We start from the raw sequence: 24,080 nt of genomic DNA, 5'->3' as shown, positions 1-24,080 counted from the left end.
TACAGTTCTGCAAGTCTGTGTGTGTGTGTACAGTAATTGTAATTTGAAGATTTATATTTGAAGCAGAGATTAACGTTACAAGTTCATACTGCATACAGTAGACTGAGGCTGAGGCCCTGCTGCCTCAGTCAGCACGCCCGCACTGCATGCAGGTAGCGCGCTGAGAGGCAATTGAACGCTACCTGCGGTCTGTAGGGAACGGAAGCTGGAGCGGAGGGCGTGGTTTGAGCGGAGGGTCTGTTCGTCCTTCCCCCCCCCCCCTGTCGATCCGTCCGTCCCCCCCTGTATGCGTGTCACCCCATTTCTATATGTATTATTTATTAATCAATGCTTTTGCTAGAGTTGCTCTTCTTTTCTTACTGTTTTTATTTTATGCGCATGCGTGTATGTCTCATTGTAACCTTGTTGAAACGCATATGCGTGTCATCACATTTAGGCGCATGTGTGTATGACTTCTCATTCAATGTGAATTTCAAGTCTGAAAAAAAAACCTCTTTTTTTTCCGTTTCTCGACATGGGCTTGCATAACAATTTTTACTATTCTGAGAATCAATCACTACTGTAGCTTTTTAATTATACACTAGTCATGTACGTACTTTATGAGGTGGGTGGCATACTGTGATTTTTATTTGGGGGTGTGGGGCTCAAAACATTTTGATGTCCTGTTGAAAATATTTATTTGAACTAATAATCCAGCATACAACCCCCCCCACCCCCCTTCATATTATGATCAGTATGTTTTACACTTTTGTCATATGTTTACTTTTCCTCTCCTTGGTGGGTGATTCATTTGTGTTTTTGTATGCCATGCTTTATTTTCTGGATAATATTATTATTTATTCCCAGCTCGACAGTCATCCCTGCACTTGGGAGCGGTTTTATTAAACCCCTCGTTTTGTGCTCAGGGATTACTGTGATTATTACCCTATGATCCAGGTTGTTATATAGAGTATAGTGTATAGGGGATACAGTATACACTGTATGTACCAGTACAGGTATACACTTTTGCCGCTATATAAATATACTGTAACATTATAATATAATATTACGTGTTCTGTATGTGTGTGTCATACTGTATACAGTATACAGTACTGTATACTGCATTGGGGGGGGGTGAGTGAGTAATAATGAGTAATAATGAAGTGTGATAATTACTGCACCGACACACTTTATTCGAGCAAATACCCAGTATGTACCTGGCAGATACCTGGAATGCGCCGCTCCTCACCTCTGGCAAGCCCCGTTGCGTTTGCCTTCCCAGCCTGGGTTCATGCCTGGCTGACGGGCGGCTGATCTGTTAAATGATAATGATTAGGATTTAATAGGCTGCAATGCTTCGCGTGTCTACCAGATGGCATAAATTCATGAATTGTAATGCAGTATATATATATATACTGTGCAGTATTGCAGCCAGCGGGAATAAAATGCTTCAATCCCTGCTTGGAAAATACCTCAATGCACTCGGGCAGAAAACAGTCACAAACCTCAATACACCCGGGTATACCCGAATTCGTGGGACTAGCCGAGCTCGAATAAAGTGTGTCGCCAGTGTAAGAGGGGAGGTGCAACTCACTTTGAAATACAATGGGTGTCATGGGTGTCTTAAAATTAATTGAATGTAAATCTTGATCAAATATTAAAAACATGCATTTAATCTGTACTGTACAGTAAAGAAAACATACTGTAAATACTTACTCGGTAGTGACTGTTGGTGTCCGCTTGACACTTTTGGCCTTACCATGGGCATGATAGCTCACAGTGGTTGCTGGTGCAACGAGGCCCGAAGTATTTAACCAGCGTTATATCTGTGAAATTCGTTGTCCTCTCTTGTACATATCCTGTATTCTCATGCTGAGATCCTTTGAAATCTTTTTCGTCGGCATCGCTGCGTTTAGAAAAAAATATAAGCACAAGAATTTATATTCGATGTGTTCTCGAAGTGTATTCAATGTGCAGTGAATCAACAAAATGGATGGTGTATTTATACTTTAATGTGTCTCAACATCACTCGACAGGTTTAGTACACAGTACGCCCACTTTTAATACCTGCACCTCATGTCCATGTACGCGAAAAAATTCAAATAGGGACACAGTGCATAAAAGGTGACACAAATTGCATAGCCTACCACACGCTGATCTCTATCTGAACTTGACCTTGTCCAGATACTGCATTTTGCATTATGCCATCTGCTTCCATGGATAACTCCCGATTCTACAGACGCAGGAAGCAGCTTGCTTCTGACGTGCCGACCACAAAAAAGCAAAAGGCGGAAGCATTTTCCAATTCAAAGCCAAAGCGAAAGGCAAAGGATAATAAAGAAACCGTTCCGACGACTCCAAAGGCTAAGAAAGAAGCCTGGGCCTTATTATGTCAAGAAGAAGTTCGCTTGCGTACAAAGAAAGCAACAGGTTTGAAATCCACAGCACCTATCGACGCTGCTCTCCTGGGAACCCCCAGGTCACCTGTTCCAGCACCCATCCCCTCTGATGCTCTGCTGGGAACCCCAGGTCACCGTTTCCAGCACCCATTCCCTACGACGCTGCTTTCCTGGGAACTCCCAGGTCACCTGTTCCAGCACCCATTCCCCATGACGCTGCTGTCCTGGGAACCCTCAGGTCACCTGTTCCAGCACCCACCCCCTGCGATGCTCTGCTGGGAACCCCTATCTCATCCGCTCCAGCACCCATCCATGCAGATGTCTACAGCACTCCTTGCACAAGATCCAACTCGTTCGCCCGCATGCTAAATGGTTTAAGTTGTGTCGATATCCCTGACAACTCTATGATGCAAAAGATCGATCTTATTTTAGAGACCATGTTAAGTATGGTTAGGCATATGGAGAAGGTGGAGAGGAACATGGAGAAGATGGAGAGTAACAAAGCGGGGATCAATTCTTTGCTTGTAGTTCCTGCCCCTGTATGTCAGAAGAAGGAGCAGGAGGATGGCCTAGATGTGACCTTCACAACTCCATCACCAAACCCACCCCCACCATCTGCAGAATACATGTACTTGTATGCCATTGATGAGATGACAATCCCGGTAAGACCACGACAGGAGATAAGAACACTGATGAGGCCACTACAACGTTAGGAAAGCATCCTCCCAGACCACATACCCTCATCCGCTGCCAGAAGCACACCCACTCCCAGAAGCACACACGTTGGCATTGAAACGCTGCCAGACATCATCTTGCGCGACCGGCCCCAGCAAGTATTACCATTGTCTTGTTAGTAAGACGGGTGGGGGTGGGGAACTGCTACTGTAGAAGTGTGTGCAGGATTAGTTAGTAAAAAAAAAACGAATTAATGTGTTTGGGGGAGGATTCGTTCCACAGTAAGTGCTAATCAGCCTACAAGAATTTTAATGAATGGCTCCGAGAGGGGATGTGTGGTGTCTCAAGTTCACATACACGCATGCGCCTAAATGTGATGACACGCATACTGTATGTCCAGAAGATGCATGTAAACACTACAATCCCACAATGCACGGTAGTAAGGATGTTTGAGTAGTAAGCATCTATATGAAAGGAACAATCATAATAAATAAAGTCCAGAACTATCCTGGAGAGACTCACATGGGAAGGTGTCCACGATGAAAAGTGGGTCCTCAGGTGTCCAGGTGTCCACGGGTTAACTGTGCCTCCGCCTGTTGAAGAGCAAATGTAGCAAAGGAGGGGAGAAAACGGAGCACTAGATCCACAAGGCTATGCCAAAAAATGCAAGGATGCGTTCCCACAGTGCAGGCTTATTTAATGGGTCAGATACAAAAAAGATACACACCAACGCGTTTCGGACTATAACAAGTCCTTTCTCAAGGTGAATAAAATACTTACCCCCCTGGAGTGTTATTTATATGAATTACCTGCACCTCTGTGCCAATCGCGGCACTTCCGCATTGATCACGTGATCGGAGCGTCAAGCGTCATCGCGTGGTGGTGCGTCATCTCACGCATGGGGTATCCCACTTGGACATACTAGGTCCTGTGTATTCACCTTGAGAAAGTACTTGTTATAGTCCGAAACGCGTTGGTGTGTATCTTTTTTGTATCTGACCCATTAAATAAGCCTGCACTGTGGGAACGCATCCTTGCATTTTTTGGCATAGCCTTGTGGATCTAGTGCTCCGTTTTCTCCCCTCCTTTGCTACATTAGTATTATAGTCTAGTAAGGCATATCCTTACTTATCACTATGACATATAATAGGTTAAACACCGTACATCTTCCCTCCCCAGGGCACCTACTGTACCGCCAACCACCCCAACACAACTAATTCTCCCTTCCTCTATAGGAATGGATTATCAACCAAATAGGGCAAATATAAAATAATTTAAATATATAGTACACTTTAAAGTTGTCATTAACCCATGAGGACTGTGAAAATGGGGCTACAGATAAGAAGAAAAAAGAAAAGAAGATTTAATTTTTTGAAAGAAATACACTGAGAGGAATTATCTTCAAGCAACAAAGGAGCAATGGCATCCATTATATACGAGGAATAAGGAGCAGTTTTCAATCAAGTAAGGTGGTGACTGATTGGATCTAGGCTATTGGGCCATGGATTATATTAATGAATTGTGTTTTACTGTGAGAATTTTGTTTGTGGTTGAGCCATTGGGCCACAGAACTGCATGTATCCCTAGCTATCCCAAATAATTAGTTGCAAGAGGTCATACTAGATACTAAAGATCAGACCAAAAAATATTCATGAAGACCCTTTGAAGACGTTCACACCACTCTAATAGCTAGACTGCAAAGCTGGTGGCCAGCTACTGTAGCACGTGCGTTTATTGAGTAGAGCCCTAAGTGTGAATGAATGCAATTCACGTACAGTAACTTGGCAAACTGTCAAATAATGCATTACTCCCTTTGCACCCCGTAGACTTTTCTCTGAAGAGCTATTATAAATAGCTTGTCTCTAGTGTTTGACTTGATTAAAAAATATGTTGGAACAAAGTACATGGCATGTGAATCTACTGCATTTTTTTCTTTAAAAAGACATCAACATAGATTTACATACAATGCATACTGTAGCTAGTGACGATGTCCAATGTTTTGATGGATATTTAAGATCAACATTTGACATTTACATTTTGCAGAAAATATTCAGCAAACGACAAAATTTGACCCCAATATTTGCCACAATAAAAATCAATTTGCAGGTGACATAACCCTAAATTCAGGTCACATTACCCTTTGTATATTGCCATTTTCACAAAGTCAAGCAAAAAAAAAAAAAAAAAAAAAGCAATTTAAATACATTTATGAATAGCTAATCTCTAAAGTAAAAACGAATCAGTGAAAGTTACAGTTCTGTTAGTCAGGGGGGCTCAACTTCAGTCGTTAAGTCCCCCAAACAGGTCAGATTTTAAGGAAATTCCAGCTTCAGCACAGGTGGCCTTTGAATGAGCCACCTGTGCTGAAGCAGGGACTTATTGAGCCACCTGTGCTGAAGCAGGGATGGATTTAGCCACCAGTGCTGAAGCAGAGAGATCCTGAAAACCTGACCTGTTGGAGGGGCTTGAGGCCTGGAGTTGAGAATCCATGCTGTAACTGGTGGCCAGCCAAAGCTCTTCTCAAAGCTCCAATTTCTCAGGGCAGCCTGAGCAAGGGTCAGAGTAACAAAAGTTTATTATGATTTAACCTTTAAACCTCAAATTCCAACGTCTCTTTAAACTATGTGAAATAAAGTCATTTTGCTACAACCTGTCAGTCCACCTTAACATGTTTGTTAATAATGTCCACCTTAACACATGTTAATAGTGAAATATTTGTTTTTAAACAAATTTATAATATTACATGACCCTGTATATCACTGCCTTTGTGAGATCTATTAATCCCGTGGAGAATGACTATTACCACATTCTTCAATAAAGTATTATGTTACTTTTTCCAATCATTTACTTTATATACAGAGCTACAGAACAAATGTGGTTTTCAGAAACCACAGAATTGTTAGACCAAATAGTTATATACAGTAATCTATGTGAAACTATGAATACTCTGTCAGTGTTAGAGTATGTAACAAACATTCTTCATCATCATATTATTATTATTATTATTATTATTATTATTATTATTATTATTATTATTATTATTATTATTATTCAATAGTAGAGTCGTGCATAACTTTACAAAATACATTCACAAACATCTTAACAGTTTTTTCAACAAATTCAATTCCTGCCAATCCAGTTCACAGAACTATTAAGGACTAAATTGTTCTCTGAAATCCTTTAATAACACATCAGTTTGCTGTTTCACTAATGAATCGCAGCTCAGTGAAAGTTTGCTAGTGATTTGCATTGTAGTTAATGATGCTCGTTCCAGACCCTGGAAATGGCTTTTGCTGGAAAGGAAGATAGATAGACATCTCTACTGCAGGGGTGCGCAAACTTTTCCCCGTACACACCCCCGCCTGCTCTCTTCAATGCCTCGCGCCCCCCACTTTCGACTCCGGCGTCAAATGATGTGCGGGGTCATGTGACATCGAGTTGCCATGGTCATGGCCATGTCAAGTGACCCCGCTGCATCATTTGACGTCAGGTTACCATGATGATGCGTCGCTGGAAGGGAAGGTAAGTGTGTTATAAATGCCTCGCGCGGTCCACGGCATTTAATTTAAATGCCTGGGGGGAGAGCATGGGACCTCTATAACTGCATCCCCCAGTTTACGCACCACTGCTCTTCTGCAGGGAAGCGCAAACTTTTGCTGCTGCACCCCCTGTCTTGCTTGCCCCATGTCTAGCGCCCCCCCTATCTTGTATCCACGTAAAATGAACCTGCGGGGTCATGTAACATCATGTTTACCGCGGCATCATTTGGCGCGTGTGATGTCACGTCACATGGCCCCACAGCGTCATTTGATGCCACGTTGTCATGGCGACACATCACACAGCCGGCTGAAGCAACGTAAGTGGAGTGTTGCAGGGGCCTCACGCAATCCCCTGATCACGCGGAGCCTCTGCAAACCCCAGCGCCCCCCCAGAAAAATATCCTGCTCCCCCTGGGGGCACGCCCTCCAGTTTGCGCACTGCTGCTCAACTGTATACTTTGTAACATATCACTGACAGTGTATTTAGAACTACACATTTTTACAATGAATCAGTGCCCCAATAATCTTGCAATTTAATGTTTAAATCCATGAGTAAGAGGTCATTATGAAGATGCTACATAATCTCAAAGCCGAATAATGGTTTATGGAGTCAAAATTCAAACTTCAAAATTTGTTAGGGTTTTCATATTGAAATTCGGAACACATTTTCAAATGTAAGGGAAAAGTCTAAATCCAAGAAATGCTAATCCCATAATTAATTTTAATGTTTTTTTTAACTCGACTAACTTTTAGGCTCACAAACTTAGAACTTGCGAAATTTTGCACGAATGTATGGATTTCACAAAGTTTGCAAAAGTTATACATTATTCTGTTTATTTTGAGGGTTTTTTCCCTAATGATTTACAAACCCCAAAACAAAACCAATCACATTCAGTGAACAGTAGAGATGGGTGAATCAATCCAAATCTGTTTTCCGGTCTTTCCATTTAAAATCTGTTTCACGGGGGAAAATTCGTATGTGGATTGTTCCAACTTCAATCCGTACGTATTATTCAAAATCAACCTATGTGGCTTGTTTATGCGGCTTTAAAATAACCCTCCCGGTGGGTTTAATGTAAATCCATTCCGTGGGTTGTATTTTTTTCTAATCCGACATTGCATAGTAACAAAAAAAGTATGATGGATTAATCCGTCAAGAAATTTTAAAAACCCGCCGGCAGGGGAATCTATCATTAAAAATTACAACCAGAGCCACAGCATACAATGATTTGAGAGGAGAGGGTTAGACAGGATCCTTCTGTGAGAGGGTGAGAGGGACAGAAAGAGAGAGACAAAGGGCCTCATTCAGAAAGCCTAAATAAGGCCCTTATCGAGCACTTATCGGGCAAAATGGCTACTCGTATTCAGTAAGCCTCGATAAGTGCTCGATAACGGCCTGTATCGCAGCAAAATTTTATGATCCAAAGAAACTCGCCAATTGAGCGGCGATCAGCCGCTTATCGACCATTTTCTGAAGGATCATAAACTCGCGTGATTCAATTACCCGCGAGTCGGCTGTCGCGGCCTATCGCAGCCCTAAAAGGCGATCTTCTCCCCAAATCCAATTCACCTAAAAAAAAAAAGTGTGGAATTGTTTCCCACGATCTGATTGGCTGAAATACCATGTGACGCCGGCCATCTTGGATTTAGTGACGTCATCTTAAAGGCAAATGAAACAAAGCCATTGTGATTGGCTGGCATCATTCCCTTGAAGTGACGTAATTTAAAAAATAATTAATTAAAGTCGGAACATGGTTTTAACAGCCAATCAGGTGGCTGTTAACCATTTTGAGGCTAAATGTGACGTCACAAGCCCTATTTAAGGCCGTGATGCCTCATTTGAGCCCAAGAAGACGACGAGACAACATCGGTGGGATTTACCATGTGGCTTTTTGGATTGACAGATGAAGGTAGAAGATAAAGAAGATCAAGAAATGGTGACAGATGAAGATAGAAGAAGGTGATTAAAGAAAGAAAAAAGAAGATTTGGGTACCTGATCCAGATCTTCATGGCGGATGGCATCGGATGCTATTGGAGGCCTCCAAGGTACGTAAGCTTCCTGTTTCCCCGGGAGTCGGAGGGCCACCACTTCTAATGGTAAGTAATATATTCAATGTTTGTAAATGTCTCTTTTTACAGGGTTTTTCATTGGATGTGTTTTTTGAATTTTTGGGGGAGGCACATTGACTGATAATATATTAATCTGTACAACTTTAGGGTACAGATTAATACATTATTATGACAATATTTGGGGGGCATTTCTGGCTTGGTATTGCTGTTGTTTTTTTTAATTTCAGTTTCTTATGTGGATGTCATTGTTTGTTTTTTTTCCTGCTTAATGGTAATACAATGTTTGCGATTGGTGTTCGTTTATAGTTAATGTTGTATTATGTTAGCTAATGCGTTTTAGGATTATTTCAGATATTGTTTGAATTTATTTCTTTGTATTTTAATGTTTAAATTCATTAATGTTGTAGTAATTAATTGGTTTGATTGGTTAGTGTTACTATTCATTTTGAGTTGGTTTAGGAATTAATTGTTTTGATTGATTAATGGTTTAATTAATTCATTGTTGATGTTGTTATTGCTTATATGCATTGGATTAGCTGGCTACTGTTTTTATTTAGTGAAGTGTGTTTTTTTGGAGTTATGTTTTATTATTGTGTGTCTTGTGTATTAATTTATTGTAATTAGGGTGCCCATTGAGTGCTGTAGAGGCTTATCATGCCCATATTATTATTATATGGGTATAGTGTACCACTATACTACTCAATGGGTTCAGGGTGGGTATAGTCAGTCAGGGGTGGGTGCTTAGGCCTCCCGGGTTTGTATCTGGTCAGGGTGGGTTAACCCCTTAATGACAATAGCGGTTAGTAACCGCTAAGGTGATTAAGGGGTTAGGGGCCATTAGAATGTCTTTATTATGAATATATGCTTTCTGGCTACAGAGTACAGAGGGACCTGCTGTTGTGGTAAGTATAACTGTATTGATTTACTTTATTTTTGTATGCTAATGCAGTGTTTAATAATAGGCAAATAATCTATTATCCATATCTGGATAATAGTTATTTTGCCCATTACTGTACTGTATGGAGGGGGTGGGGGGGGGGGCGGGGCGTGTATTGATGTTTATTCAAATGTTTTTTAATATAAATTTCTTTCATAGTGTAGATGTGCAGGGGGTCTCCGGAGCGGAACCGCGTTGGTTTCAGGTCCAGGGACCCCCTGCTTCCCGAAATACAGGCACCTTTATGGGATGCCGGTATCTCCTATGCAAGGAAATGTCCCGGTCACGTGACGCGGGACATTTCAATGCAGAGGGATACCGGCACCTCATAAAGGTGCCTGTATCTCGGGAAGCAGAGGGTCCCTGGACCTGAAACCAATGCGGTTCCGCTCCGGAGACCCCCTGCACATCTACACTATGAAAGAAATTTATATTAAAATAAATCATTTTCGGGCGACATTTCCGCTGTGAGAGACGGCTCTCTCAGAGCCGCTCTCTCTGCAGCAGAAATGAATCGCCGGTTTAGGCCTTGTCAGAGGCTCGATGCTCTCGCTGGCAGCATCTCGCCTATTTTGGGAATTTTGCTATCACAGGTAATCGAGGCTTTCTGAATACCGTGATAGCAACCCCCCCAAAAAATGGCATTTTAAATGCTCTGGCGATAATTTTTATCAACCTTCTCTGAATGAGGCCCAAACAGAGAGACAGATAGAGAAAGATACACACTTTTTTTTTCTATTTTTGGAATATATTATTTTTTAAGAATATTATTTACTTTGCAGTTACAGCCAGGGCTGGAGTGGCTCTGCCCATGCCCATAATGTGAGACTGAGTGGGTAAACTGTTTTAGGCTCAGTTGTCAGTGCGGACAGAAGAGCCTCAGCAATGGTTGATGTACTAATCTAATCTGCTGATACCAAGCATCAGAGTACTGGTAGTACTGGGCCTGCTTCAACCCCGTTTGAAAGCAGGATCTGTCTGCTCCTTTGCCTGTTCAGCCTGTGTCAGGGGAACAGGTTGTTATGGAAAGTAACCCGGTTTTAGTGGAAGCAGTTATTAGCGTTGATTTGGGTTTTTTTTTTCTTGGGGGACTCTTTGTTTGAAACTCTGATGTCAGAGTCACTTTTGTCCCCTGTTGCGTCCTCATTGAAATCATTGATCTCACCTGATTCCTTCCTGACAGTGACTGTGAGGCTTCCAGCATACAGGATCACCTGTTGCTTGAACAAGTACGCGAGGAGTAGATGGTTAGGACGTGTTGTGTGTGCTTGTAGGTCAGGCTGGTGTTTGGGTTGCTTGAACAAGGTCCAGTTCTAATATGGAGTTGACCACCATAACAGGTTTTGACACAGCGGCCCTGTATCTGGTTTCAGCTGCACCACCTTTGTCTGCTATGCCAGCACCACTATGGGTGCTTCTGCTGCTCCAGGTTGTGTACTGAAAGCTTCAACTGGTGGGATGTGTATTTTCAGGAGGTGGAACCACAGGCAGGAGGTGAGGGTAGGGTAGAAGGGAGCACCTCCAGCAGTCAGGAGGTTGCTTACTGCTGTTAGCCCGTTTGGTCAATGGAGTGCGCCAGTGCAGATTGGAGATGCTGAGGGTGATATTGGCGGTGCTGATGGTGGATATTCTTATGAGCTTAGGAAGGATCATCTTGGAGAAGGTGAGGCACAGGAGCACGGACATGCCTCTCATAAAAATCATAGTGTAAATCCTGAGAATTCAGCTTCTGGGATTCCAGACTCCTCCCCTAGGTCAAATGCATCACAGGGGCGCAGTTTCCTGCCCAGAAGAGTCACGAGCATAGTATGGACTCTTAAGCTTGACCTGATATGGCTTGTTAAACTCCTCTGAGGTGGTCCACAGCATGATTTTTCATGCAGTGGTGCATAGGGGCAGGTGTAGAGGACAACAAGCACCATGATGTCTTGGATAGGCTGTGTCTCTCCCGACATGATAATCCAGCTCTGGGTCATCTTGTTAGTCACCAACACCACCCCCGCTGAAGGAGGTGTTGGTCACCGACTTCTTCTCCTTCACCATGACATACCAGGCAGGATACACAGTCCTCCCCTGGTGTGAGAGGTGACTCTGTTGCTTCTCAACCTAGCTCGCTGCTTGTGGAACCTTCTCCTCCACCACATTCAACAGCACCATCCCAGAGACAATGGCGACAGGGATAGAGAGGAAGTAGGCTTCAGAGTGGGACAGGGTACAGTGCCATAGATCATCAATTGAATTCCTTTTTTTATATTTGTGTGAGGGTGAAAAGTGTGTACTGTAGACACTTTGTTTGTAGGGGTGAGACACTTTTTAAGATGCGGGCACGGACCATCGGTGAGCATATGAGGCTAACCTACACTGAGGAATTCTGCTTTTTGGAACAGTGTAGATAAGGCTATATGCAAGGCGATGCTCTTGTTCCTTTAGTTGCGCCTCATGAAGTGAGTGGCGATGGAGATCCTTCGTCCTCTCTGTCTTCATCCAGAATGCAATTGTCTCAGTCTCAATTTATAATGGAAAAACTCCTTGTCCTCGTCCTTTCCTGTCGGGTTCTGTCACTACAGAATAGTGAATTATTTTGACTGTCAAGATGTGATGTGGGTTGTGTACTTGATTCTGACACTGGTTGCACTAGACCTTTTTTTAAGTTTTGTGTCTTGGTGCACCATCATAATTGATTGTGTAAAATCTAACATCATAATGAACAATCGTTTCCTATTGAAGTGGAGTTGTTTTAGGACAGTGTTTTCAACCTTCTTTTTGGTTAAGAAATCCTATAATTATATTGTGAAAAAATGAGTAACCCCAACCCTCTCTAAGGGCCTCATGCAGAGAGCATAGAATTTTAAAATTGGCGAATTTCATAAAAAGTAGCTTTTTTGGAGAGTTTTATTCTCCATATGCAGAAAAGTGCGAATTCTGCTATGTTTAACATGGATGCGTGTGGCGAGTTTAAATTGGCGAGATGCGCGCTTCAGAAACGTGTAAAAACAAATTTGCGCCTTTTTTCCCCTTTACTATAGGCGGCGAGCGCCATCTTGCCATCTTTTCCTGGCGCGGCAAAAATGCGAGAATCGCGCCATTTTCTTGGCGCGAACAGCCGCTACATGCCGTTCGCACCTCTCTGCATTCGGAGAGTTTTAAAAATGGCGAGATGGAGGTTCTCGCCAGCCGCGAGGCGAGTTTTAGCAATAGAAAAAACAAAATGGCGCGTTTTTCGTAACTCGCCATTTTCTGCCGGTTTCTGCGCGAAATTGTACAAAAAATGGCGAATTTCGAAATAACGATGCTCTCTGCATGAGGCCCTAATAGCCTGTCTGAGATCAGATGCATTGCAAGGAACCCCAACACTCTCTAATAGCATGTCTGAGATCAGGTGCATTTATTTATTTCAAGGCTGTGTTATTGACCTATGTTTCAAATTCATGTGTAATATGCCTAATTGCATCTCTATACATTTTAAGTCTCCACAATTTGGTATGCATGTTAGATAATTAAGATTTTGAAACAAAGGACATACAATAATTCTGCCATTGTTGCTATTAAATAATGTAATTGGATATATTTTAATTTATCAACACTCATAGACACTTGATAAGTATGATGACTCTGTCATTAATTATTACATTAGATAGATAATGGTTATACTGTAGATTTCAAAGCTGTGTTATTTGCCTTTGTTTACAATTTAAATACAATTGACAAAATATAATCTATTTATCATTTGAATGTTTCCACATTTGATATACTGTATTGGATGATTATGAATTTGAGCCAAAGGCCATACAATAACGCAACCATTGTTGAAATCACATAACGATTGATAAATTAAAATCGATCTAATCAATGATTATAGACATAGTTAATCATTTTATGAAACTGTTTATTTATTACATTACAGTAATCACTATTCTCTTGATTGCAAGTCAGTGTAGTATTTGTTTCCAATTCATATGCAATATATCAAATTGCATCTATTTTCCTTTATCAACAATCAACAACATAGATAATATAAACAATATATTGTTGCATATTACATTTTCATGATTTTTTTTATATCTCAAGATTGTGTTCATAGTCTTTAATAATAGAATTTAATATGCAATATGCCAAATTGCATATTATTTAATTAATGATAAATAGACATATTAAATGACAACAGTTAGAACTACTAGTCATAGTAGTAGATTAATTAAATTACTACTTAGTTACTACTAGTACTCCAGTGAATTATTTAATAAATCAAACATGCTCTGGCTATTAGTTATTGAAGACTAATTATGTTCAAAAGCAATGAATAAGAACAAATAAATACAATTCAAACCATTAGTAAATCATGGAAAAAAAAAAAGATTATTTGACCATTATTTATTTATAGAATGTTTTACCAGGAAGTAACATTTCAATTGAGAGTTACCTCTGGTTTTCAAGTACTGTGTGTCCTGGGCACAGAGTTATGATAACAACACATGGTTACATTAAATTAACAGAGTTATACATTATATATAAAGACTTTTCATGAACAGTTAAAGATAATATACTGTATGTTATGGACATATGGGAGTATGTAACAGTTACTTATCAGATTCAAATGTGAGACAGCTGAAGTTTTAAAAAATCTTGTGGCGTCTTTTAGATTTTCTAGTAGATTTTTCCTGTTGTGAGGTGCATGATAAGAGAAGAAGGAAGGACTGAATTCTATGTTGAACCTTGGGACCATGAATAGTATTTTGGAGTAAGATCTCAGATAAGAGCTTCGTGTGGTAAGGATGTGGAGCGTGTTCAGATAGATGGGTAGCTTGTCCAGAAAGTATTTGAAGGCAAGACAGAAAAAATGGACTTTGCGTCTGGACTCAATGTGAAGAAAATGGGGGTAATCAGCGCATTAATAAACGCAGTGTGCTCGGTTGGTTACCCCTATTTCGTATTGGGGATGAATGGGTTAATTTTTCATGCACTGTACATGTCTTATTTTTCCCTCTGTCCCTTATTGTCCCCATTTTGCAGGATTGTATGTGCTTGCAGTATAGTACATCCCAAGCACATACATACAGTATGAAAAATATAATTGTGAAATAAGGGGACCAGGTCTGATCAATAAAGTGTATTTTTGCTGCAGGTTTTAAGAGACAAGCAGGATGAGGTTTTTTTTCTCCTGTCATTAAAATGCACACAAGTACCAAATGTTTTGACACCTATGAGCTGGGTCAATTGCCTATGTAAGCTTCAAAGCTAGCCTGCTGGGCCCACGCCTGTAAGTCTCTCTGGAAGTTGCATATCAAAAGACGCAGAGTAAGGGGGTGTTAATTGGCCAGATGGATGCTAAATAGGAAATCCTGTTGACCATTTGTGCTGGCTCACACCCTGTGTTTCCCCCTTCCAGCCTGAGAGGGGCCAGGTAAAGAGGGGAGTGCATCTATGCTAAGTAGCCAAGGGGGCGTTGTTGCACATGCTCTGTGTGAACAGGAAATCTCTAGTGCCTACTCTCCAAACTGTGGGCAAGTAGGTGATTGGGGAATGATTACTTTCCCACTATGGGGATTGGGTGGGTATGTTGGCGATAGGCTTCCAAATCCTATATACATCCCACCCAGGCTATTCCCATTGTCTTTCGTTTTTCATTCTACCATGTGAGCGGAGTTCGAACTCGCTTCTCATAGCAGAGAAGAGCAGCAGCACATTCCTGGAACGCAAAGAGTCTTATTACATCGGAAACCAAGGACACAACTCTGTGTTAGGACACTGTGATTGCTGGGGGTTATCTGATTAACCCCAACGGACCAGAAAAGACTTTGCACATTCACAGAAGGATTGGGCTGGCAATTTATGCCCTTGCAAAAGGACTACATTTTAAAAGACAATCTTCTGGTGCTTTGCCCCTTTCTGGACATTATCCCCTGTTCCTATACCAGTAAGTGTAATTATTAAGTGTATCCTGCAGTTGTCGTGTGTTTGCCTATCAAGGGAATAAATCTCAGTTTATTTTGCTCAACTTGTTCTGCTCAATTGGGATCCACAAAATATAAATGTGTTAATAAGTGCGTCCATCGTGACACTCAACGGATGGCCAATCTTGTTTTTGAGCATTTCGCAGTGATGTGTGTTGTAGTTACATTGTAGGACAGAGCAGCATATTGATTTTTAGAAGGTGTCTATTTTGCTAAGAGGAGTTTGTGTACCATATACTGTGTCCAAATAGTCTATAATTGGGATGCACTTTCTGATCAGCTGGCTTAGGGAGGATTTATTCCTGTAAAGTACACCTAGTTTGGCATAGGTGTTTGATGCCAGAGTATCAATAGGCAATGCAAATGTTAAATGGGAGTCAAATCATATGCCCAGATATTTAAAACTAGTGACTGGGGTCTAGAATGCTATTAGAGTTGGTTCTGATACATACTGTAGCTCTGTCGTTGATAGCTTTTGCCATAGCTTTAGACTTTTAAACTTAGTACTAAATACCATCATTACAGTTTTGTTAGTGTTTAAAGACCGTTTATTTTGGGAAATCCACTTTTCAAGTCTTGAAAAGTCATATTGAAGTACGTGTCCAAAGTCAGAGATGTTGGTCTGTGTGCATATAATATTGTGTTACCCACATACATGTGCATTCAAGCTGCCTTACACGCTGTACTGTAAGTAAATCATCAATATAGACTGAAAAGAGTTGTATCACCTGACTGCCTGATGTAAATTTATGACCTTGACCACTCACTCTGTGTGATGTCTAATGGGCTGCACCTTTCTGTAAGAGAAGCACACTAAGAGTGAGACTGAATCAGTCACTCTACCTGCGCCTCTAATAGGTGACGCACAGCTTTTATTTTATTTTAATCACACAGTATTGATGCAAGGGGTCTCCGGAGCTGAATCGCATTCATCACGTCATGCCCCACGTGCCCGGACATTTAAACATTTAAACAAAGCAAGGGGTTACCGGCACCCTATAACAGGGCCTGTAACTTGGGAAACAGAGAGTCCCAGAGGCTGAAATTAATGAGATTCAGCTCTGGAGAGCCCCTGTTTCAATACTGTGTTATCAAAATAAAATAAAAGCAGCTTCATTACCTTAGCGTCTAGCCACTAAGGAAATGAAAGGGTTAAGCCAGAGTACCTGGTTTATTGGGGGTAGAGGGTGTGGGTACGGGGTTTGTTGCCCCAGGTCGGTGGTTAGGCCTACCGGGATGGTTACCGGAGGGGTTAACCCCTTCATTACCTTACCGGTAGTAACCGCTATGGTAATGAAAGGCTCAACCACTTCCACTAACCCCCAATAGAGGCCTAACCATCCACCTTAGGGCAACTAACCCCATCACCTACCCCCTCCACCCCCCATAAACCAGGTGCCATAGTAGGTGAATATCCGCCCCTTTCTGAGTATAGCTAAGCACAATGACAATCAATGCATTTTTTTGGCAAATGCTTGTTTATATTTAATTGTTTGCAAAAATTAGAGAATAGAAGTGTATTGACACCTCAACACTCTAACTAGTAGCTCATTTGTCAAATGCACTCCGGGGCGGTTAAAACTTAACATTTAATTGGTGTCTAGCTAAAATAAAATCTACATGCAAAGTGATAACTATAAACACACAATGTAATTATAAAGGGAGGGTGATGGGAAGGTAGGGTTGAGCTCAAGGTGTATAGCATAGATGAAATTAACCTCAGATTGAACAAGGCACAATGCGCTAAATGAACACCTAGAGTCACCTATTTATGATAGGGCATAGAATCTCAGGATGGCCACCACTAATTAACTATAGCATCACTTGCTGTCATACATATGTTGAGCGGCATCCAGCGTAACATACCGATCAAGCCAACCTATGATTGTTTGGTGTAGCACCTGACAGTGATATATCCGTAATAATGTATTCATGTACTGAATCACTGAAACATAATGTCTACACTGTAGGTACAACACAATCACAGGTTGGTTGTACGTGGATTGACTCTACGCAAGATGACAATAATATACACAGCATATGATCAATTAATATAGCTGCAACTGAATACAATAGTACTGGGGTACAATATAGCTCAGCACACTGCTGCAATAAATTGAACTAGCACTTGAATATAACTGTGGTGTGTAAAGATGCAATCTATGTCTGTTTCATCAGCATTGATAATGTACCAAATGTATAGGACTCAGCCGTCATACACAGATCATATTGGTAGCACTCAGCGGTCTATCAATGCTAATAATACAATGTATCCAATGCACGGCACTCTGCCATAATACACAAATCACAAAAGGTAGCACTCGGTGGTGCAGACTGGTGCCGAGACTCCAATTACCATGTACAACATACACCGTGTGATAGCCAGCAGCAAAGGTAAGCAGTAGCTAAGAGAAATAAATCTGTGGCAATCGAATCAGAGATACAATGCATCAACGATACCCGGCTCCCATCAGTCCCTCCCTGATGACGTCACCACGCCGAACGCCCTACGCGTTTCCCTACACGGAGATTCGCCCCTAATCTAATTTTTGCAAACATACCATTACCAGCTCATCAGTTGCACCCAACGCCACACTAGGCGTCTATGGGCACATTCAAATACGCAATTACATAATTACTCTAGTGAGCTGTATATTCTGTTTGTGGTTTTATATTTAATTGCAATTGTATTTTTTTGTTATGTTTTTTTTTTTTAGCTTGACCATTCATTGCTATAGTGGCAATGTATGCCCATATTGTAGGCATGGTTTACCACAGTCACCATCAAGTGTTTTATTTTCCAATGCCTGTTTTTATTTAAATTTAATGTATTTTATTTTGTGGTTCTTTTTTTGTAGGTTGCCAATTCATTGACATTGTGTCAATCCATGCCCATATTGTGATTTACCAAGAGTACTGTTATGCCAATGTTATTTTATTGTGAATTTCTTTTGTTTTGCAAACAAATGGGCCAAAGGGCTATTAGCCACTTTTGGCTACTAGTACCTTTGCCCATTTGTATGTGCGGTGATGAGGGTAGAGGGGGTGGGCGTGGGTAATTTCCCCTGATTGTGGTTAGGCCTCCTGGGTGAGTATCAGGGAGTGTTAACCCCTTAATTAGAATAGAGGTTACGTTCTTTTTTTATTTTAATGTGGCTGCTCACGGAGGACGAAGAGGATGGTGATGAGGACAAGTGTGGCAGGGGGTCACCGGAGCTGGTATTAATACTGGTATGTGTCTGCACCGGAGACACCCAGGTTCAATCCAATGCAGTAAAAATACATTTTTTCTTCATAGTCTCATCGCAAATCCCATCTTGTCACTATTGAGGTGGCAAGCTTAAAACCTACAAGTTGCTTGTGAGTTGCAGCCGCAATGTGCATCTCAGAGCTACTAGAATAGCTAATTTTAAAAAAAATTGGGAGTTTGATATTTTTTTGTGCTCCTGCATGGTTTGTCTGAGTGGGAGCCTACCGATCTGGGAGTAGCACTTCTTGAGTGTGTTTGGTTAAGTTATCAAAGCTTTCTGAATAACTACACTAGCAAACTCGTACGAAAAGTGCTCAAAATGCTCGATAAGTGTCACGCTGTTCTGCCCGCAGACCAGACTAACCCCCAATACTGAGGTGGAAAGTGAGTAACCACGCACCCGCAGTAGTGAGAGCGTGCACGGAGTGTGGATTGGTTGCGTGGACAAAGCCAGGGGTACCAGGGTAGGTAGAGTACTTGCCAGATCCGGGCATAGAGAAGGTGCCGTAGTAAGGTCCGAAGCCAGAGGTCGAGGATTACAGAGTTCCGGGAAGTAGGGGTCCAGGTGCCGAGATCAAGGGGTCCGAGAGGTAAGTGGTGGTCGTGTGGAAGCCGAGATCGTAGAGCCAGAGTGGGGAGGAAGACAAGCCAATTCGGTACGAAGCTGAAACAGAGAGAGAGCTAGGCACAGTGAGTAACAGCACAAGGCAGACAAACTATGCAGAGCGAGGCTGGAGAAGAATCACCAGGGTTATAAAGTGAGAAGGACCAATGGGAGGAAGAGGCGGAGCAGAGGCACGCCTGGAGCCCTTTTTGATAGGGTAGGGTTTAATGACCTGGTTTGTTGCCGGAGGATGGTGGGAGGAGCTGAGCCTGAGAGCGGAGATGGCCGAGGGGCGGAGTTACCCGGCTGATGCAGTGCATAAATTAAGTTGCGCGGCGTGTGCCCTGTAAGCGGAGCAGCCGTGAGTCCGGCGTCGGCGGCCTGCATGCGAGCCGCAGGAGGGACGCAGGAATGGGCCCAGCAGGAACGGAGGAGGTCGCAGCCAGCGGTACAGGTAGGGAAGGGCAGCGCCGAGGGCAGCGTGTGCCCCGAGTCCTGACAATAAGTCACTTGTCGAAGCTATAAGAATTGGCCCTTTAGAGTAGATTTCTCTTTTAAAGCTGCAATATTTTCTTATTTTTCAACAGATATACAGTAACATCAGGAGTACCTCTGGTTCTAGTAATATTATGTTTTATATAATTACAGGTCATGGAAAAAATAGTAATGATAACTCTTTACTGGCAATCTAGGCACATAATCCAGTGATGTACCTGGAGTGCGCTTGTGAAAAGCATATGCATTCCAGCTCAATTAGTGATTTGACATTTATAAATGTTTCACAATCGAGCATGTTGCACTCAACCATTTTGTTTTCAAGCTCATGAAGTTACAGTATGACTGAATAGGTTGCCATTATGAAAGTAAACAAGACTGGATTAAAATTGTACTGCTGTGTACATAAAATAAAAACAAAAAAAGATGTTAAGATACAATGGCCATTTTTCAATTCAAAATCTAAATTGTAAATGTTTTAGGTGACACATTTTAACTCCATATTTTATGTAGTCTCATTAATTTCTACCATAGATTTTGCACTTCCTAACATTATTGTATTGCTAAAATATAATATATAAAGACCATGCCAGTACGCAAGATGCAAAACCTGCGCAATGCTCCACACAGTGGGCACAATACAAATACCACACAGGAATCTGGAGAACAAAATCAGAGGAAGGTTCACCTGTTCCTCCAGCAATGTCGTGTACTTCATTGTGGATGAAATGCCCTGGGGGCTGCTACTACACACTGTAGGTGAGACGGGACAGGGACTAAACAAGAGACTGAATCTGCATCACATGCAGAACAAAAGACAGTCCTGTCTGCTAACATTTCTCTTACTCTGGCCATAATATGAACGATCTGAAGGTGGCCATAATCAAAGGTAATCTTAGAACACCGAAAGAGAGACGTTGCATGAATACAAATGTATGCATCTGTTCGGGACACTTAGCGGTTGCCTAAACTGAGACCGAAGTTTCATGGGTTACTACCCTGACACAAGAGAACTCTCTTCCCATGAGTACTAAAGGCCATGTCTATACATACTGCTACGGCCAACTTCAATCTTACAAATGCCCGTAATTTTCCGGGTCTTTTTTTTGGCTGGCGCCGAACTTGGCCGCGCTCACCCGTATCTTCCCTTCCCCTCGCGACCCCCTGGCTGCTTGGCTGCTCCGCCACTGCTTCGGCAGCTCCGCGCGTCTTCCCCTCCCCTCGCGACCCTCTGGCTGCCTCTGCTCCCCTTATTCCCGCATCTCCCCTCCATTCCCCTGTCCCATGTCCCCTTACCCGGGGATGCCGGCGGAACGTGTGACCGGCGCCACAGTGACCGGATTGCAGTGGCGGCCGCAGAAGACTCAGCTCGGCCGCCACTGTACTGCACTATATGAATGCACGCACAGCTGTCTCTTTCACATACAAATATTCTATGTACTTCCATCCCTATATATCAATAGGTACCCCATAGTATCTACGCACACTTTTAGTAATGCCAAACCCTCTTACATTTCCACACCTACCCACACCATTGGTATACACTTCCACTCCACACACACCTTTTGTAAAGTGCTGTATACACTATGGGCACTTTATAAATGTATATTTACACACACACACACACAAACATACATACACACACATACTCTTTCTTACATCACTAACATTCAGGGACCATTTAACACCTTAAGTCATAAATTGCATACTGCACAGGGGGGAGGGATAGGCTTCAGTCACAGATACATTCCAAATGCACTGTTTTAAAGTAAAAACCTCTCTTGCTTTATTCATTGTTCACCGCCGGAAGAAGAGATCAGTGTATCTCGAACCTTATATTTTAGCCACAGATGGGTATGATCATTTTTTTATTTTATACTGATATATATATATACAGTGCTCGACAAATAATGATAACCAGTCGCCCGTTGCGAGTGGATTTAGGCAGCTGGCAAGCCGTGCTGCAGCTCTATGAATTCCCCTGCTCGTGCCAATTTTTTTTTTTTTAAATAAATAAATAATCCCCCTCCCTGATTGGGTTAACGCGGGGAAGAGCCCCTTCCCCTGATCTCCTCCCCCTCCTGATCTCCTCCCCCTGATCTCCTCCCGTGAGTCAGGGGGGGCCCGGCCGGGTGCCTGTTAATGACATTTAAAAAAAAGTTAAAAAAAATGGTGGCGATTCCTGTGGTCCCGGCGCGCGTGCACAGGGCAAGCAGAGTGTCCTGCCATTTGCGCTGCCTGTTCCCCCCAGCAACCCAGAATCCCCCGCATCCCTCACCCCCCCCCACTCCCCACGTGGGACGGAGGGGGAAGCCCAAACCAAGCCCCGCGCGCAACCCAGCCCCCCCCCCCACACCCTCCCCCCTCCGCTCCCCACGTGGGACGGAGGGGGAAGCCCAAAACAAGCGCCGCGCGCAATCCAGCCCCCCCCACACCCTCCCCCCTCCGCTCCCCACGTGGGACGGAGGGGGAAGCCCAAAACAAGCGCGCGATCCAGCCCCCCCGCACCCTCAGCTCCCCACGTGGGACGGAGGGGGAAGTGCCAACCCAGCTTCCCCCGTGCGCGCCTCCTGCGCCAGTCCGCCTCCTGCCCATGATCTCCCCCTAATCACCTGCCCCCGATCCTCGCTTGCTGCCCGGGGGTGTCCGGGGAGCGTGCTGCGGCGTCGGCCGCTTTGGGGGGGGGATGGGGGGGGGACCTGCTGCTGCTGAGGCACACGCTGCGCTGTGTGTCCCATGTCTTGGAGAGACACCCCAGCCATGTGGAGGGCCCACTGCCGTGCGGAGACCCCACTGCTGCCACGTGCGACCCGGTGAGTGTGTGAGTGACAGACTGAGTGTCTGTGAGTGTGCCTGTGTGTCTGTCAGTGTGCCTGTGTGTCTGTCAGTGTGCCTGTGTGTCTGTCAGTGTGCCTGTGTGTCTGTCAGTGTGCCTGTGTGTCTGTCAGTGTGCCTATGTGTCTGTCAGTGTGCCTATGTGTCTGTCAGTGTGCCTGTGTGTCTGTGAGTGTGCCTGTGTGTCTGTGAGTGTGCCTGTGTGTCTGTGAGTGTGACTGTGTGTCTGTGAGTGTGCCTGTGTGTGAGTGTGCCTGTGTGTCTGTCAGTGTGCCTGTGTGTCTGTCAGTGTGCCTGGGTGTCTGTCTGTGAGTGTGCCTGTGTGTCTGTCAGTGTGCCTGTGTGAGTGTGCCTGTGTGTCTGTGAGTGTGCCTGTGTGTCTGTCAGTGTGCCTGTGTGTCTGTCAGTCTGCCTGTGTGTCTGTCAGTGTGCCTGTGTGTGTGCCTGTGTGTCTGTGAGTGTGCCTGTGTGTCTGTCAGTGTGCCTGTGTCTGTGAGTGTGCCTGTGTGTCTGTCAGTGTGCCTGTGTGCCTGTGTGTCTGTGAGTGTGCCTGTGTGTCTGTCAGTGTGCCTGTGTGTGTGTCTGTCAGTGTGCCTGTGTGTCTGTCAGTGTGCCTGTGTGTCTGTGAGTGTGCCTGTGTGTCTGTGAGTGTGCCTGTGTGTCTGTGAGTGTGCCTGTGTGTCTGTGAGTGTGCCTGTGTGTCTGTGAGTGTGTCTGTCAGTGTGCCTGTGTGTCTGTCAGTGTGCCTGTGTGTCTGTCAGTGTGCCTGTGTGTCTGTCAGTGTGCCTGTGTGTCTGTGAGTGTGCCTGTGTGTCTGTGTGTGTGCCTGTGTGTCTGTGTGTGTGCCTGTGTGTCTGTGAGTGTGCCTGTGTGTCTGTCAGTGTGCCTGTGTGTCTGTGAGTGTGCCCGTGTGTCTGTGAGTGTGCCTGTGTGTTTGTGTCTGTCAGTGTGCCTTTGTGCCTGTGTGTCTGTGTCTGTCAGTGTGCCTGTGTGTCTGTGAGTCTGTGAGTGTGTCTGTCAGTGTGCCTGTGTGTCTGTCAGTGTGCCTGTCTGTGTGCCTGTCTGTGTTCGTGTGTGTGTGTGTCTCTGAGTGTGTGTCTGTGAGTCTACTGCGTGAGTGTGTCTCTGCGTGAGTGTCTGCGTGAGTGTGTCTATGCGTGTCTCTGCGTGTCTGTGAGTGTCTGAGTGAGTGAGAGTGAGTGTGTGTCTGTGAGTGTCACCCTCTCCCTGTGTCGCCCTCGCCTTCTCCCTGTCGCCCTCTCCCTGTGTCGCCCTCGCCCTCTCTCTGTCTTTGTCTCTCATTCTCTCTGTGTGTTCTGTGTCTCTCATTTTTGTGTGTCTCTCA

Source organism: Ascaphus truei, chromosome 1, assembly GCF_040206685.1.
Source record: "Ascaphus truei isolate aAscTru1 chromosome 1, aAscTru1.hap1, whole genome shotgun sequence".
Lineage (NCBI taxonomy): Eukaryota > Metazoa > Chordata > Amphibia > Anura > Ascaphidae > Ascaphus > Ascaphus truei.
The sequence above is the reverse complement of the archived record's forward strand: the minus strand, read 5'-3'. Positions refer to the sequence as shown.